The sequence below is a fragment of the Cervus elaphus genome, chromosome 22, assembly GCF_910594005.1.
Source record: "Cervus elaphus chromosome 22, mCerEla1.1, whole genome shotgun sequence".
NCBI lineage: Eukaryota > Metazoa > Chordata > Mammalia > Artiodactyla > Cervidae > Cervus > Cervus elaphus.
In genome coordinates, this window is record NC_057836.1 from 55,026,044 (window position 1) to 55,041,771 (window position 15,728).

At 40.1% G+C, this 15,728-nt stretch overlaps 1 protein-coding gene and 1 pseudogene across 20 annotated transcripts in view; one reads left to right on the forward strand and one right to left on the reverse strand.

The window, feature by feature from the left end:
• ANKS1B (ankyrin repeat and sterile alpha motif domain containing 1B) overlaps nucleotides 1–15,728 on the forward strand; it is a 1,073,060-nt gene that overhangs the window by 40,517 nt on the left and 1,016,815 nt on the right. The window lies entirely within an intron of this gene.
• Nucleotides 13,975–15,712, reverse strand: LOC122680649 (annotated as a pseudogene).

The following is a 15,728-nucleotide window of genomic DNA, read 5'->3' on the forward strand; positions in this document are numbered from 1 at the left end:
AGGTATATTCATAACTAGAAGTAGCAGGTAAGAGACCAGTATGTGACTCTTGTCCCTAACTGAGGCAAGAATAGAGATCTGTTGTTGTTCAGTCGTTCAGTCATATCCAGCTCTTTGTGACACCATGGACTGCAGCACACCAAGCTTCCTTGTCCTTCACCATTTCCCGGAGCTTGCTCAAACTCATGTCCATTAAATCGGTTATGCCATCCAACCACCTCGTCCTCTGTCATCCTCTTCTGCCTTCAGTCTTTCCCAGCATCAAGGTCTTTTCTAATGAGTCCCCTCTCTGCATCAGGTAGCTGAAGTATTGGAGCTTCAGCTTCAGCCTCAGTCCTTCCTTCCAATGAATATTCAGAATTGATTTCCTTTAGGATTGACTCCTTTAGGATTTGATCTCCTTGCAGCCCAAGGGACTCTCAAGAGTCTTCTCCAGCACCACAGTTCAAAAGCATCAACTCTTCAGCGTTCAGCGCTGTGTTACGGTTCACCTTTCACATCCATACATGACTGCTGGAAAAACCATAGCTTTGACTATATGGACCTTCCTTGCTAAAGTAATGTCTCTGCTTTTTAATGTTTTATCTAGGTTTTTCATAGCTTTTCTTCCAAGGAGCAGGTGTCTTTTAATTTCATGGCTGTAGTCACCATCTGCAGTGATTTTGGAGCCCGAGAAAATAAAGCCTCTCACTGTTTTCAGAGATCTGTAGGCTATCCTTAATTTACTCTTTTTTTTTTTTTTTCCTATTTTTGCCAAAAGCCTTATAATATTTTTGTTTCATTTTGGACTTCTGTATGCTGATTTTAAGCATTATTACATTTAGTGCCCCTTTGTATCCAGATTTTTTGGTTTACGTTATTGTGCATTTCATTTATTCTCACGCCCTATTTAGGACATTGTTGTTTCAGCCATGGGACTGACCCAGATGTTCAGAAACGGCATCCAGAGAGAGATACCTCCAGGCACTGTTGGCACATAATTGAGTTATGGTTATGCTTTGTACACGTATTCCTGGGCATGTTCTCAGGATTTATTTAGAGTAGATGTATATTCTTTCCAGTGATTTTGCTTTTATTTCCTTGGTTTTGGAAATGTGATTATGCATTTACTAATGTTACAGGAATGATTTTCTCACATAGCCGTGAATATTTTATCTACCTAAATTGTCAATGAAAGTACTTTTAACTGTTAATGATTTACAAAAAGCCTTTTTTTATTGTGTGTAATTAGAGGAAATTAAAACAACTCTCTCTTAAATATGCAATAAGAGTTAATTTAATTAGTTGCCCATTTGGAAATAGGTTATTGATTCACTTTTCCTATACACAGAAAAATTAAATAAGATAACATAGTGTATCTTCTTTTACAAAGGAGAAAACTACATTACTCTAGGCATATATTTTGTCCCACATTTTGTTTTTTACAAGTAACTAAATGAATTTACTCTTTAAAAAGTGAGCATTAAATAAATACAGTGACAGCCGAGTATTTTGCATCTTTCTCACTGTTGAATAATAAAAAATAAATCTTTTTAATTGCTTGTTTTTAGTTACATTTATGCTTCTAAAAAAACTGTGCTAATGTATCATTTCAATTTCTTGTGAAAATATTTGTGCTACAATGAACCTCTGTTGATGGGATTTCTGAGAGAAAGATGGTAAGAACCTTCAGATGGTGTGTAGGCTTACTCTAGTTTGTTTATGATGAATAGGTGTCCCCAAACAGGGGGCTGTGTGTGCTTAGTCATTCCGTCATGTCTGACTCTTTACAACCCTGTGGACTGTAGCTCGCCAGGCTCCTCTGTTCATTGGGGATTCTCCAGGCAAGAATCCTGGAGTGGGTTTCCATGCCCTTCTCCAGGGGATCTTCCCAACCCAGGAATCGAACCTAGGTCTCCCACATTGCAGGCGGATTCTTTACCGTTTGAGCCACCAGGGAAGCCCAATACAGGGGCTGATTGTCATTTAAAAGAAGATTATTTAAAAAAAGGGTATATATATGTGAGGTGACAGATGTGTTAATTAAACTTGATGGTGAGAATCATTTTACAGCGTTTATGTGTGTCAAATCATCATGCTGTATACTTTAAATATTACTTAGTACTTAACAGGCCTGGTGGCTTGTTCTGGTAATTTAATTAGGGAATGGAAGCTGCTTGCTCTCTGAGAATGTACATGGTAAGAATATACAGCTGATCTTTGGTTTTTGATCTGTTGAATCAAGTTACTGGCCGTTTTGGAAATATCGGCAACAAATTGGAGCTTGAATCTTACAAAGAGTATGAGTGTGTGACTGATTCTGGTGTATAAGCTAGGGGTTTCATATTGCCAGTGGTGATCTGATGTTTAGAATGCTTGCCTTTACCTCTTATGATATGTGGACAACTCAACTCATGTAAGAAGGAAGCTATATGGTTGTCTGTTGCTCAGTAATAATATTACCGTAAACTTCCCTGGTGGCTCAGTGGTAAAGAATCTGCCTGCCGTGCAGGAGATGTGAGTTTGATCCCTGGGTCAGGAAGATCCCCTGGAAAATGAGGTGGCAACCCACTCCAGTATTCTTGCCTGGAGAATCCCATGGACAGAGGAGCCTGGCAGGTACAGTCCATGGGGTTGCAAGAGTCGGATATGACTTAGTGACTAAATCACCACTAAGCCACCACCACCATATATAAAATAAGTAAACAACAAGGACCTATTATATAGTGTAGGGAACAATGTCTTGTAATGACCAATAATGGAAAAGCATCTGAAAAAGAATGTATATATAAAGCTGAATCACTTTGCCGTACACTTGAAATTAATACAACTTTGTATATTAGTCATACTTCAATTTAAAAAATGTTAAAAAAAGAGTGCTACAGTCTTACAAATCATAGTCACATACAGGTAATCACTTACATCCTATCACCTTTGCCAAATTCTTTGAGTTAGAAACAAGTCCCTGCTCACACTCAAGGGCAGGATTACTAAGAGTTAGGGATCATGGGTTAACTTAAGAGTATCTGCTAAAAAAAAAAAAAAGAGTATCTGCTATAAAAGGGAAAAGAAAACTGGATTATCTTGCCCTAAGGATTTTCTTTTCACCTATTATAAATAACTTGAGGGCAGAATTCATGGTTGATTCATTCTGAATCTTTTGGTCTTCCCCATCACCCACCTACTAGATAGTGACTTTTATTTAGTCAGGACTCAGTTGGTACTTGTAGGCTTAATTAATTATTATCCTATAAAACTGCTATCAAAGAAAGCGGATTCCCTTGTACTTGGCTTGACAGTCTGACTCTCTGAAAGTTGAAAGCCTTTGTTTATGAACTGAGACTGTTAAAATTTTACTTATTTCTAGCAGTGTGTATTTTATCATCTCTTTCATCAAACAATAATTTTTAATATATCCCTCCTTTTCAGAAAACAGCTATACTAGTGCTCTATTTAAAGTTGAATACAGATTACCTTGTTAACTCAATATAGCAATGGTAATAGTTGTCTGAAAAAGATCTTGAATCTTATGCCACACTGTTATGAGAGACTAACAGCTATATGAGGTGTTCCTTCTTTTCATACTGTTTTGTTTCTTTGTCTGTTGACATAATGTTTTCTTTCCAAATCAGAAGGCAAAACTAGCAAGTGCTTTTTATTTTTGTCTGTGAGAAAAATTATAAGCTGCCAGATCAAAGGAGAAGCATTTCTAACTCTGAGACTTGTGCTCCTAAGGAATCACATTCAGCATTGTAGAAATATTAATTATGTGTATACTTAATCATCCATATGGCCCTAGGCAGACATTTTGCAAAACCATGTCATTTGCAATTCTTTTTCCTTGGATAGATAAGGTGGAGGCTAGATAACTATAGAATACCAAAAAGCAGTTTTATAGCATGAACTAACACAAGGTCAGAAAAATAAAACAAGGGGGAAATATGCAACAACGATTTGGGTCTTTGTGGAATGAGGAAGACCTTAGTAAGTCAATATTAATTTAATAGTAACAGAGAAACTAGGCAGGAATATAATATATGATAATCAGAGGGAGGGATGGTTCATGTTGAATGTGAAAGAGAGGCAAATAGTCCCAGTTACTAAACAACCATATAGTGAATGGTACCATGAATAACCAAAGAAGACACAGTTACCAAATGTGGTGAGGTCCTTAGTTGCAGCTGTAATTATGCATATATGTTAGGAGGGAAAACTATTTAGATGAATTCTGGCATAGCTCTGAAGAGTTTTTATTTTTATATTTTTGTTATCATCTATGCTAGGCAGAGTCTAAGATGACCTCCAAGATTCTTATTCTCTGGTGTGCTTGTTTGGTACGGTTCTCTTAAGTGGCTCCTGTATAATCCTTGTCATTTGAATTTGGGCAGAATTTGTGAATGTATTGAGTCATCACACTTGTGGTTAGGTTACAACTCAGTCCACTTTAATAAAAAACCTGGCCTGATCCAATAAGATGAGCCTTTAAAAGGATTTTTCCTGCAGTTCAAGAAATTCAAACCTTGGTAGCATTAGAGGGCCTACTGAAGGGACCATGTGGTGAGGAATTGGGGGTGACATCAGGGACTGAGTGTGGCTTCTGGCTGACAACCAGCAAGAGAATGGGGGTCTTAACAATAGCAAGGAACTGAGTTCTGAAACAACCAGTGATCTTGGAGGAGGATCCCACAGTCTAGATGAAACCATAGCCCTGACAGACACTGTTTTCAGCCTAGTGAGATACTGAACAGAGTACCCAGGTAACCCAGATGCCTTACCACAGGAACTGTGAGATGATAGATCTATGTTGATTTAAGCTGTTAACCACGGAGTAATTTGTTACTCAGTCATAGAGAAAGAGTTTGACACCTTATTATGGTGTACATATCTACATTACCACTTTTCTAAGCATGCTCCATCTCTTTCCAGCTTTGTTTCTGTACTCAGGTATTCTCTTCCCTGGAGTGATTTCTGTTATAAAACTGTCCTAGCCTTCATTTATGGCCCACCTCAGGTGCCATTGCCTTGTTTGCTGTCTCTCTATTTGTATAGACGAATGCCATCGCTTTGTCCCCTGACTCTAGTCTTTGTATCTTTGTCATGTCACTTACATATTTTAATACTACAAGAATTATTTGTATTCATGCTTTATGCTTTTTGTTTTAAATTTGTTTATTGATTTGAATAGGAAATACATATATTCAAATATTCCAAATATTTGAAAATAATATTTCAAAATATTCTTTTGAAAGAATGTATGATGAAAAGTGTTTTTAGCCCAGTTCACCTAGTCCTTTGGTTCAGAGGTAATCTTTCTTTTCAGTTATTGATGTATCCTTCTGGAGAGTTTCATTACATCAGTTCAGTTCAGTTCAGTCACTCAGTCGTATCCGACTCTTTGTAACCCCATGAATCGCAGCACACCAGGCCTCCCTGTCCATCACCAACTCCTGGAGTTTACCAAAACTCATATCCATTGAGTCGCTGATGCCATCCAACCATCTCATCCTCTATCATCCCCTTCTCCTCCCGCTTTCAGTCTTTTCCAGCATCAGGGTCTTTTCAAATGAGTCAGCTCTTTGCATCAGGTGGCCGAAGTATTGGAGTTTCAGCTTCAGCATCAGTCCTTTCAGTGAACACCCAGGACTGATTTCCTTTAGGATGTACTGGTTGGATCTCCTTGAAGTCTAAGGGACTCTCAAGTGTCTTCTCCAACACCACAGGTCAAAAGAATCAATTCTTCAGTGCTCAGCTTTCTTTATAGTCCAACTCTCACATCCATACATGACTACTGGAGAAAAACTATAGCCTTGATTAGACGGACTTTTGTTGGTAAAGTAATGTCTCTGCTTTTTAATATGCTGTCTAGGTTCGTCATAACTTTCTTCCCAAGGAGTAAGCATCTTTTAATTTCATGGTTGCAGTCAACCATCTGCAGTGATCTTGGAGCCCCCAAAAATAAAGTCAGCCACTGTTTCCACTCTTTGCCCATCTATATGCCATGAAGTGATGGGACCAGATGCCATGATCTTAGTTTTCTGAATGTTGAGCTTTAAGCCAACTTTTTCACTCTCCTCTTTCACTTTCATCAAGAGGCTCTTTAGTTCTTCTTCACTTTCTGCCATAAGGGTGGTGTCATCTGCATATCTGAGAATATTGATATTTCTCCTGGCAATCTTGATTCCAGCTTGTGCTTCCTCCAGCCCAGCATTTCTCATGATGTACTCTGCATAGAAGTTAAATAAGCAGGGTGACAATATACAGCCTTGATGGACTCCTTTTCCTATTTGGAACCAGTCTGTTGTTCCATGTCCGGTTCTAACTGTTGCTTCCTGACCTGCATACAGATTTCTCAGGAGGCAGGTCAGGTGGTCTGGTATTCCCATTTCTTTAAGAATTTTCCACAGTTTGTTGTGATCTACATAGTCAGAGGCTTTGGCATAGTCAATAAAGCAGAAATAGGTGTTTTTCTGGAACTTTCTTTTTCGATGATCCCGTGGATATTGGCAGTTTGATCTCTGGTTCTTCTGCCTTTTCTAAGTCCAGATTGAACATCTGGAAGTTCATGGTTCACATATTGCTGAAGCCTGGCTTGGAGAATTTTGAGCAGTACCTTACTAGGGTGTGAGATGAGTGCAATTGTGTGGTAGTTTGAACATTCTTTGGCATTGCCTTTCTTTGGGATTGGAATGAAAACTGACCTTTTCCAGTCCTGTGGCCACTGCTGAGTTTTCCAGATTCACTGGCATATTGAGTGCAGCACTTTCATAGCATAATATTTTAGGATTTGAAATAGTTCAGCTGGAATTCCATCACCTCCACTAGCTTTGTTCATAGTGAAGCTTAGGCCCACTTGACTTCATATTCTAGGATGTCTGGCTCTAGGTGAGTGATCACACCATCATGATTATCTGGGTCATGAAAATCTTTTTTGTACAGTTCTTCTGTGTATTCTTGCCACCTCTTCTTAATATCTTCTGCTTCTGTTAGGTTCATATCATTCCTGTCATTTATTGATGCTGTCTTTGCATGAAATGTTCCCTTGGTAACTCTAATTTTCTGGAAGAGATTTCTAGTCTTTCCCATTCTATTGTTTTCCTTTATTTCTTTGCACTGATCACTGAGGAAGGCTTTCTTATCTCTCCTTGCTATTCTTTGGAACTCTGCATTTAAATAGGTATATCTTTCCTTTTCTCCTTTGCTTTTGGCTTCTCTCCTTTTCTCAGCTTTTTGTAAGGCCTCCTCAGATAACCATTTTGCTTATTTTCATTTCTTTTTCTTGGGGGTGTCTTGATCCCTGTCTCCTGTACGATTTCACAAACCTCCGTCCATAGTTGATTAGGCACTCTGTCTATCAGATCTAGTCCCTTTAATCTATTTCTCACATAGACAAGTATATTTGTATATACGATCTCCTTCCTATCTATACAAAACTAGCATAGTATTTATCCTCTCAGTTTATCCTCTCTTCTTCATTGTGAGATAGATGTATGAAGAATCCATGTCTTTTTCCTTGTTATATTAATCTTCTGAGATACCTTAGTATTTAAGACCTACTGATTTTAATCTTTCCCTCAAACCTTTCATTGATGTTACTTATATTAACTCAAATTTCATTTTGACAAACTCTTTGATTAAAATGCTTTCCTTAAAATGGACTCAAAACCTTTCTTAACATTTCACTGTTAGCGTGCCAAAATGCCAAAGACTTCTAACTTTAAAACATGTTTATTGGGGACTTCCCTGGTGGTCCTGTGGCTAAGACTCCATGCTCTGAATGCAGAGGGCCCGCGTTCCATAGCTGGTTAGGGAACTGCATCTCACATGCTTCAGGTAAGACCCAGCACAGCCAAATAAAAAAAAAAGTTATTGGATTTGAGGAGTCACATGGATAAGTATTTTTGAATAGGATGTTATTATTAGCAGGTACACCCTTTCTACCTTCTCTGGTAATTCTTCTGCTACTTTCTTGACAGAGTGCTTATTCTGTGAGGTCTTAAGGATGGAATTGGGAACACTGCATTGGGATCAAGGGTTTTCAGTTTATGTAAGAATTTGTGAAAATGTAGTTCTTTGAACTGAACTGAACTTTATTATCAGTTCTTATGATGCTATTGGTCAAGTGACGCTAATAATATTTTCTGCATTTCTAAAAAGTTAAAACACAAAAAACCTACCTTTTCTAATTGATACATGTGATTCTGGAGCGTTATATTTTGTTAAAGCTTTTACTAACTTATTTACTTCTTAACATCTAGTTGTCTTTAATTACTTCATTAAAAGTATTAACTCCTTACATGCTTCCTTTCCCCCTCTTAACTCAGTATCCGATTCCCTTTCCTAATTGGTGAAATTAGAATGAGTGAAAGAGTAAAGTTACCTGGAACTATGATCATAGTGGGATTAAAAACCCCTCATGACTAAGTTCTTATCAAGTTTGTTTTTAAAGTGCATATGTGAAAAAAAAAAGTGCATGTATGTGTTTCCTTCTTCCCTGTGCTGTCTTTATTCACAGTTGTGCTGCTTAGCACATCATTCAGGAAAGTACATACAGACAATGAGATTAGATAAACCAGCTATTAAAAACATTATTAGCGACTTCAGAAATTAGTGAATAGAGACTGAGCATCGAAGAGTATGTGTTCATCTCTGAATTTTAGTTATGAAAGCCATTGTTTTTTGTATGTAATAGGATAACATTGATTTTATTGAAAAAAAATTTGCGGACTAGTTTATTTTCCATATAACTTGTGTGTTAATGGTTCATAATAAATGTGCTGTCTATAATAGGGATTCCGTGATTTGTAAGAAAATAATAAATTTCAGCCTTCCTCCAACTGAGTTTAAGAAAATACTAAACTTAAACTTTGTTTTGTAAGTTATAAATACCAAAAAGATATTTATTGATGACCCCATTTTATAAATATTATGATTTTCCTGAAAGTTTCACTGATCATGGCACTTTATAGAATTTTTTATTACTGTGTTATATTTTTTAATATAACATTTTTAGTGGGACTTATAGTGTTCATCAGATAACATGGAGCTCATTATGGTGTTTTTTTTTTTTTTTTTTGCTCATTATGGTTTTTAATTGTGCTTTCTAATTTAAAAAGTCCCTTATAAACATTAGCAAAGAGAGAGTATTCCTGGGTAACCTTTGCATTTTAAGTAGCCTCAGTGATGTTTTTAGGGCAGATAATGAACACATGTAATATTTTGAATAATATCAATTTATGGAAGTTTGTCAGTTTATCTAGTGATTATAGAAACCACTTGAAGTTAGTTTGTTCAATTATGTAAATTTCCATAATTATTTGCATACAACAGGGGTGAGTCAGAGGGTGAAGTGTCTTCCTGCAATGCAGGAGACCCAGGTTTGATCCCTGGGTCTGGAAGATCCCCTGGAGAAGGCAGTGGCAACCCATTCTGGTATTGCTGCCTGGAAAATCCCATGGACAGAGAAATCTGGTAGGCCATAGTCCGTGGGGTTGCAAAGAGTTGGACACGACTGAGCGACTTCACTTTCTTTTCACTTTCCTGGCTCCACCCAACTGAAACCTAACTCAGATCAGCTTAGGCCAAAAAGAGAATTTATTTGTTGATGGGACTGAGCCTGAGAGAGGGGGGTGAGGCTGACTCAAGGGATGGGTGTCGTTAGCAGGGCCCTTTTCCGCTCTCGCTTTTGCCCTGTGTGTTTGCTGTGTCTCTGAAGCCTGATCACTGCGCAAGGCTGCTGGTGGGAAGGGACTTTAGGCAACTCTCTTTCAGTTTTTAAATTGAAAAAAAAAATCTCATTTGTATGTGTAGCTTTTTGTTGTCTCAGCTTGGATCAGATGTCCCTCCCTTCCCATTGGCCAAGCAACAGTGGCCTAGAGGGTAGAAAGGATTTTCAAGAAGATGCCAGTTCATAGTCTAACTACATAATTAGAGATGGGGTAGGAATATTTCCAGTAGGTTGTGGGATGGGGGTTGGGGGAGATGAAGAAAGGGGATGATAATCGCAATACCTTTTGAGATGGGGAAGAAAGGGAAAGGTTTGGCACATGTATAGCTGTTTAGGAGAGATGCTTTAGCAAGAATCAATAGGAGATCATTTGAATTATGTATAGTCAGGGGTCTCCATAGAAACAAAATCGGTAGCATGATACACACACACACACACACACACACACACACACAAACACACACGGTGGTGGTTTAGTTGCAAAATCATGTCTAACTCTTGTGACCCCATGGACCCTCCTCTGTGCATGGGATTTCCCAGGCAAGAATACTGGAGTGGGTTGCCATTTCCTTCTCCAGGGAATACTCCCCACCCAGGGATCAAACCTGCATCTGCTGCATTGCAGGTAGATTTTTTTTACTGCTGAGCCACCAGGAAGGCTCACGTACGTGTATAGTAAATATAAATATAAGGGACTGGCTCACGTGATCAGGGAGGCTAAGTCCCAAAATATGTGAGGTGAGTCAACAAGCTGAGCACTGAGGAGAGCTGATGGTGTAGTTCCAGTGTGAAGATCAGCAGGCTTGACCCAGGAAGAGTCTGTTTCTGCTTGAATCAAAAGTAGAAAAAAACTGATGTTCCTGTTTGAAGGCAGGCAAGCAGGAGAAATTCTGTCTTACCTGGGGGAAGGCCAACCCTTTTGTTTTATCCAGGCCTTCAACTGACTGGATGATGCCTACCCACATTAAGGAGGGCAGTCTGCTCTACTCAGTCTACTGATTTACATGTTAATCTCATTCAAAAGCATCCTCATAGAAACACCCAAAATAATGTTTGACCAAATCTCTGGGCATCCCATGCACAGTGAAGTTGACACATACAGTGAAACATCATAAGGTTCTACGTGGTAGAATACAGGTTGGGCTGTGTTTTGTACTAAATAGTTCTAATATAGAGCAAGTTTAAATTATACTGATAAGCATAAGATATACGAATTGGCAAGCCTATTCTTCTGAAGGTTTTTCATTTTTATTGTAGCCAAAACATAGTAGCACTTTATCACCCTATAAAATGGGAAGATACAACAAACACATGAAAAGATGCTCAACATCACTCATTATCAGAGAAATGCAAATCAAAACCACAATGAGGTATCATTACACGCCAGTCAGAATGGCTGCTATCCAAAAGTCTACAAGCAATAAATGCTGGAGAGGGTGTGGAGAAAAGGGAACCCTCTTACACTGTTGGTGGGAATGCAAACTAGTACAGCCACTATGGAGAACAGTGTGGAGATTCCTTAAAAAACTGGAAATAGAACTGCCATATGACCCAGCAATCCCACTCCTGGACATACACACTGAGGAAACCAGAACTGAAAGAGACACGTGCACCCCAATGTTCATCGCAGCACTGTTTACAATAGCCAGGACATGGAAGCAACCTAGATGCCCATCAGCAGACGAATGGATAAGAAAGCTGTGGTACATATACACAATGGAATATTACTCAGCCATTAAAAAGAATACATCTGAATCAGTTCTAATGAGATGGATAAAACTGGAGCCCATTATACAGAGTGAAGTAAGCCAGAAAGATAAAGACCAATACAGTATACTAACGCATATATATGGAATTTAGAAAGATGGTAACGATAACCCTATATGCAAGACAGAAAAAGAGAAACAGGTGTATAGAACAGACTTTTGGACTCTATGGGAGAAGGCAAGGGTGGGATGATCTGAGAGAACAGCATCAAACATGTATATTATCAAGTGTGAAACAGATCACCAGTCCAGGTTGGATGCATGAGACAAGTGCTCGGGGCTGGTGCACTGGGAAGACCCAGAGGGATGGGATGGGGAGGGAGGTGGGAGGGGGGATCAGGATGGGGAACACATGTAAATCCATGGCTGATTCATGTCAATGTATGGCAAAAACCGTGACAATATTGTAAAAGTAATTAGCCTCCAACTAATAAAAATAAATGAAAAAAAATGGGAAGATACTTGGTATGTGAAATGGAGTATACTAACAACCGATCTTATTATAAATGAAACTGGAGTCTACTGGCCTAAATACCTGCTTAAATGCCATCCATGTAGATATGGGATATAAATCTTCAAAAAAAAAAAAAAAGAATACATCTATTGAGGAACTTCCTTGGTGGTCCAGTGGCTAAGACTCCAGGCTGCCAATGCAGGGGGCAGAGTTCAGTCCTTGGTCTGAGAATTAGATCCCAGTAAGCCACAACTAAGAGTTTGCTTGCTTCAACTTAAGATACTACATTCAGTTCAGTTGAGTTTAGTTGCTCAGTCATGTCCAACTCTTTGTGACCCCATGGACTATAGCATGCCAGGCTTCCTTGTCCATCACCAACTCCCGGAGCTTGCTCAAACTCACGTCCATCGAGTCGGTGATGCCATCCAACCATCTCATCCTCTGTCATCCCCTTCTCCTCCTGCCTTCAATCTTTCCCAGCCTCAGGGTCTTTTCTAAGGGGTCAGTTCTTCGCATCAGGTGGCCAAAGAATTGGAGTTTCATCTTCAGCATCAGTCCTTCCAATGAATATGCTGGACTGAATTCCTTCAGGATTGACTGGTTGATCTCCTTGCAGTCCAAGGGACTCTCAAGAGTCTTCTCCAACACCACAGTTTAAAAGCATCAGTTCTTCAGTGCTCAGCTCTCTTTATACTCCCACTCTCACATCCATACATGACTACTGGCAAAACCATAACTTTGACTAGATGGACCTTTGTCAGCAAAGTAATGTCTCTGCTTTTTAATATGCTGTCTAGATTGATCATTGGAGAGGGAAATGGCAACCCATTCCAGTACTCTTGCCTGAAAAATTCCATGAACGGAGGATCCTGGTAGGCTACAGTCCATGGGGTCGCAAAGAGTCAGACACGACTGAGCGAAATTCACTTCACTCAAGGTTGATCATAGTTTTCTTTCAGGGTCCTACGCTGCAACTAAATTTTCTTCTAAGATCCTACACACCACAACTAAAAAAGATTTTGCATCCTGCAACAGAGATTGACAATCCCACATGCCACAGTTAGGACCTGGTGGAGCCAAATAAATAAATATATAGATATTGAAAAATACATCTATTGAGTTAAAGAAGTAGCTGAGAATTTCTCTGAATGTTAGATGTGACTAGGGAATATTTCAGTTCCTGAAAAATTAAAGTCAGCTTTACCATTGGGAAAAAAGGGTGCCTGTTAGGTGAGAATTATGTTATTAACTTTGTATTAGATTTTCACAGAACAGCTTATGTTTTATTGTATTCAATGTGTAAAATCAATTTATTTGAAACAATTTACCTTTTCTTTTGCAATAAAAATTTTTAATTAGGTTATGTACATTGGTTTTTCAGACATAATGCTGTTGCACACTTAATAGACTATAGCATAATGTAAGCATAACTTTTATATACACTGAGAAATGAAATAATTCGTGTAACTCATTTCTCTGTGGTGGATTGGAATTGAATATATATCTCTGAGGTATACCTGTGAATACTGTAGGCTTTGCAGGTCATGTCTCTCTTGTAGATGCTTGATTCTGCCGTAGATCATATGTAAATAAATGGGTGTGGCTATTCCAGTAAAACCTCATTTATAGAAGAAGGTGGGCCAAATGCCATAGTTTACAGATCCTTATCTGGTCTAGTGCTCTCAGGCTAGCAGAGAAGAGAGGAAGGGAGGGCTGGATGGCAGAGTGACCTAAGGGGCCTGGTTCAGAGGGGTCCACGTACAGGGCTGTGCAGCTTTCACGCTTTTGCATGGGACAGACAGGTTTGTGGATACCTAAAATGACTACTGCCAGCCCTGTTGCCTGGCACAGAAGGGGCAGGTCAGCTCGCCAGGCTCAAGGCTCTTTCCCTCAGCAACTTTGGGGTCCCACGTAGCTCGCCTTTTTCTGTGCTCTGACATCTTCTGAGTCAGAACGTCTCCAGTAAGAGATCAGCCCCCAGATTTCTCTTTCCTCTCTTGTAAAGGACAGGTGGCCGACACGGTGACCAGTTGGCCATGGTGGTTCTGGGGTCACTGAAGTTCTGTGTTTCTGTTACAGGTCCCTGTTTCTCTGTTAAGTATAGCTCTAGCATTCTCCAATACATGTAACCCCAAACCTAGCTGTGTGGGGAAATGCAGATGGGCCTGCTCACATGAGCATGGCCCGCCCTCATCAATAGCCGGCCTGGGCCCAGGGCTCCCGGGCAGTGACTCCTGCTGTGAGAGCTCCCTGGGTGCGTGTGGCCCTTGGGCTCAGTACTCGCATTCTTCTTTAAGGCTGCTCTGGGCTGGGCTTGCAGACTGTTTGCTTCCTTTGCTTTGACATGTAACACAACAGGCTGTGAATCATTGTTCTTGGCAGGGAGGGCAGGTCAAGGCAAGCTGACACTACTGGGGAATGAAGCAGAGTTTATACTGGTCCCATGGGACCCCATAGTAGGAGCATTCTGACACTAAGTTGCTGTTGAGAATAAGACCTGATGCTCATTGAAAGCAACCAGCTTCCCTATGTAAAAGCCATCAGGTAACGCCTCCAGGCACTTGTGGCCCACCCTTGAGCTGGGACACTCCTTGCACACTCCCTTGGCTTTCAGGTTGACTGAACCTCACTCACAACAGATGCCACGGTGCAATACATCAGCACCCTCCTCTCTTTGAAAAGTTCTAGATTTTCGTCAACGTAGCCAGGGAAGTAACTGAATTTCCTGATGTCTGGGCCTAAGCAGCCCTAGGATTGTCCTATTTTGCTTTCATGGGAGTTTCTGCAGTCCAGTAGGATAGTATCACTTTCTTCTTGATTTGCCTGAGACAGAAACTTTTCTACTTTGTGAAGTTCACCTAGGGATAAATGGGTTGTAGGAGGTCTTATTGGGACTGATCCCCATGGGCACAATTTCTTCAAACTCACCAACACACAATTGTGGAAAACAGCAAACTCTTCCTTTGCTGGTCTTAAAATCATCCTTACACATGTAATCCTTTATAAACAGTGGGAAGTAAAGCATCACTTCTATGTAGAGTCTGGTGGCTAATCTGCTTCCACCAACTGTCCCATTCATTCCTTCCATAGCAAAACAAACTAGTAGTGGCTCTCCAGAGTTCCATGATGAGCGTTGTCAATCACATGCGGGCTCCTTGAGAAAGAGGATGCAGTCTAGTGAAGCCTGTTCTGGGCTTGCCTGTGAGGTGCAGGTGCTGACACAGAGCTGTCTGCCAGGCACAGACCCAGTCAGGATCCTTCAGGTCACAGTAGCAGTAATAAAGTAGCAAGTTCCCCTTCATCATTGCCCCTGGTCACTCATCAGCTCATCAGGGCTAAAGCAGCCTATATCAGGGAGCCGGGCAGACGCTTCATGGTTGCAGGTAAGGTCCTCTGTGAAAGGGTTCCTTTTGTCTGCAGACTCAGGACTTTTTGAGGTGCTCAGTCTCATAGCCAGCTGCTTTAAGCAAGTGCTCTGGAAAATCTCATCAACATGTCATGTTGACACATGTCTGTGGCTGCTGATTGGGTCTGTAAGCAGTTGCTGATGCCAAATTCCACCATTTTTCTTTACATTTAAAAGGAGGTGCTGGAACTTCCTTCACTTTGACAAAAGGGCAAATGCCTTTTTCTTTGCCAACGAGTATTTCTTCTTTGTACTGACATCTAACTCTACTTTGAGTCTGCTGCTGGGGTGATAAGACTTGTGTCTTTCAAATCCAGGTCTGAAAACCTTAAAACACAGGCCTGCAGGTCCTCTCCTTGGTCTGGAGGAGTGAAAGAAGGCATCTGGTTTGGTTTCATC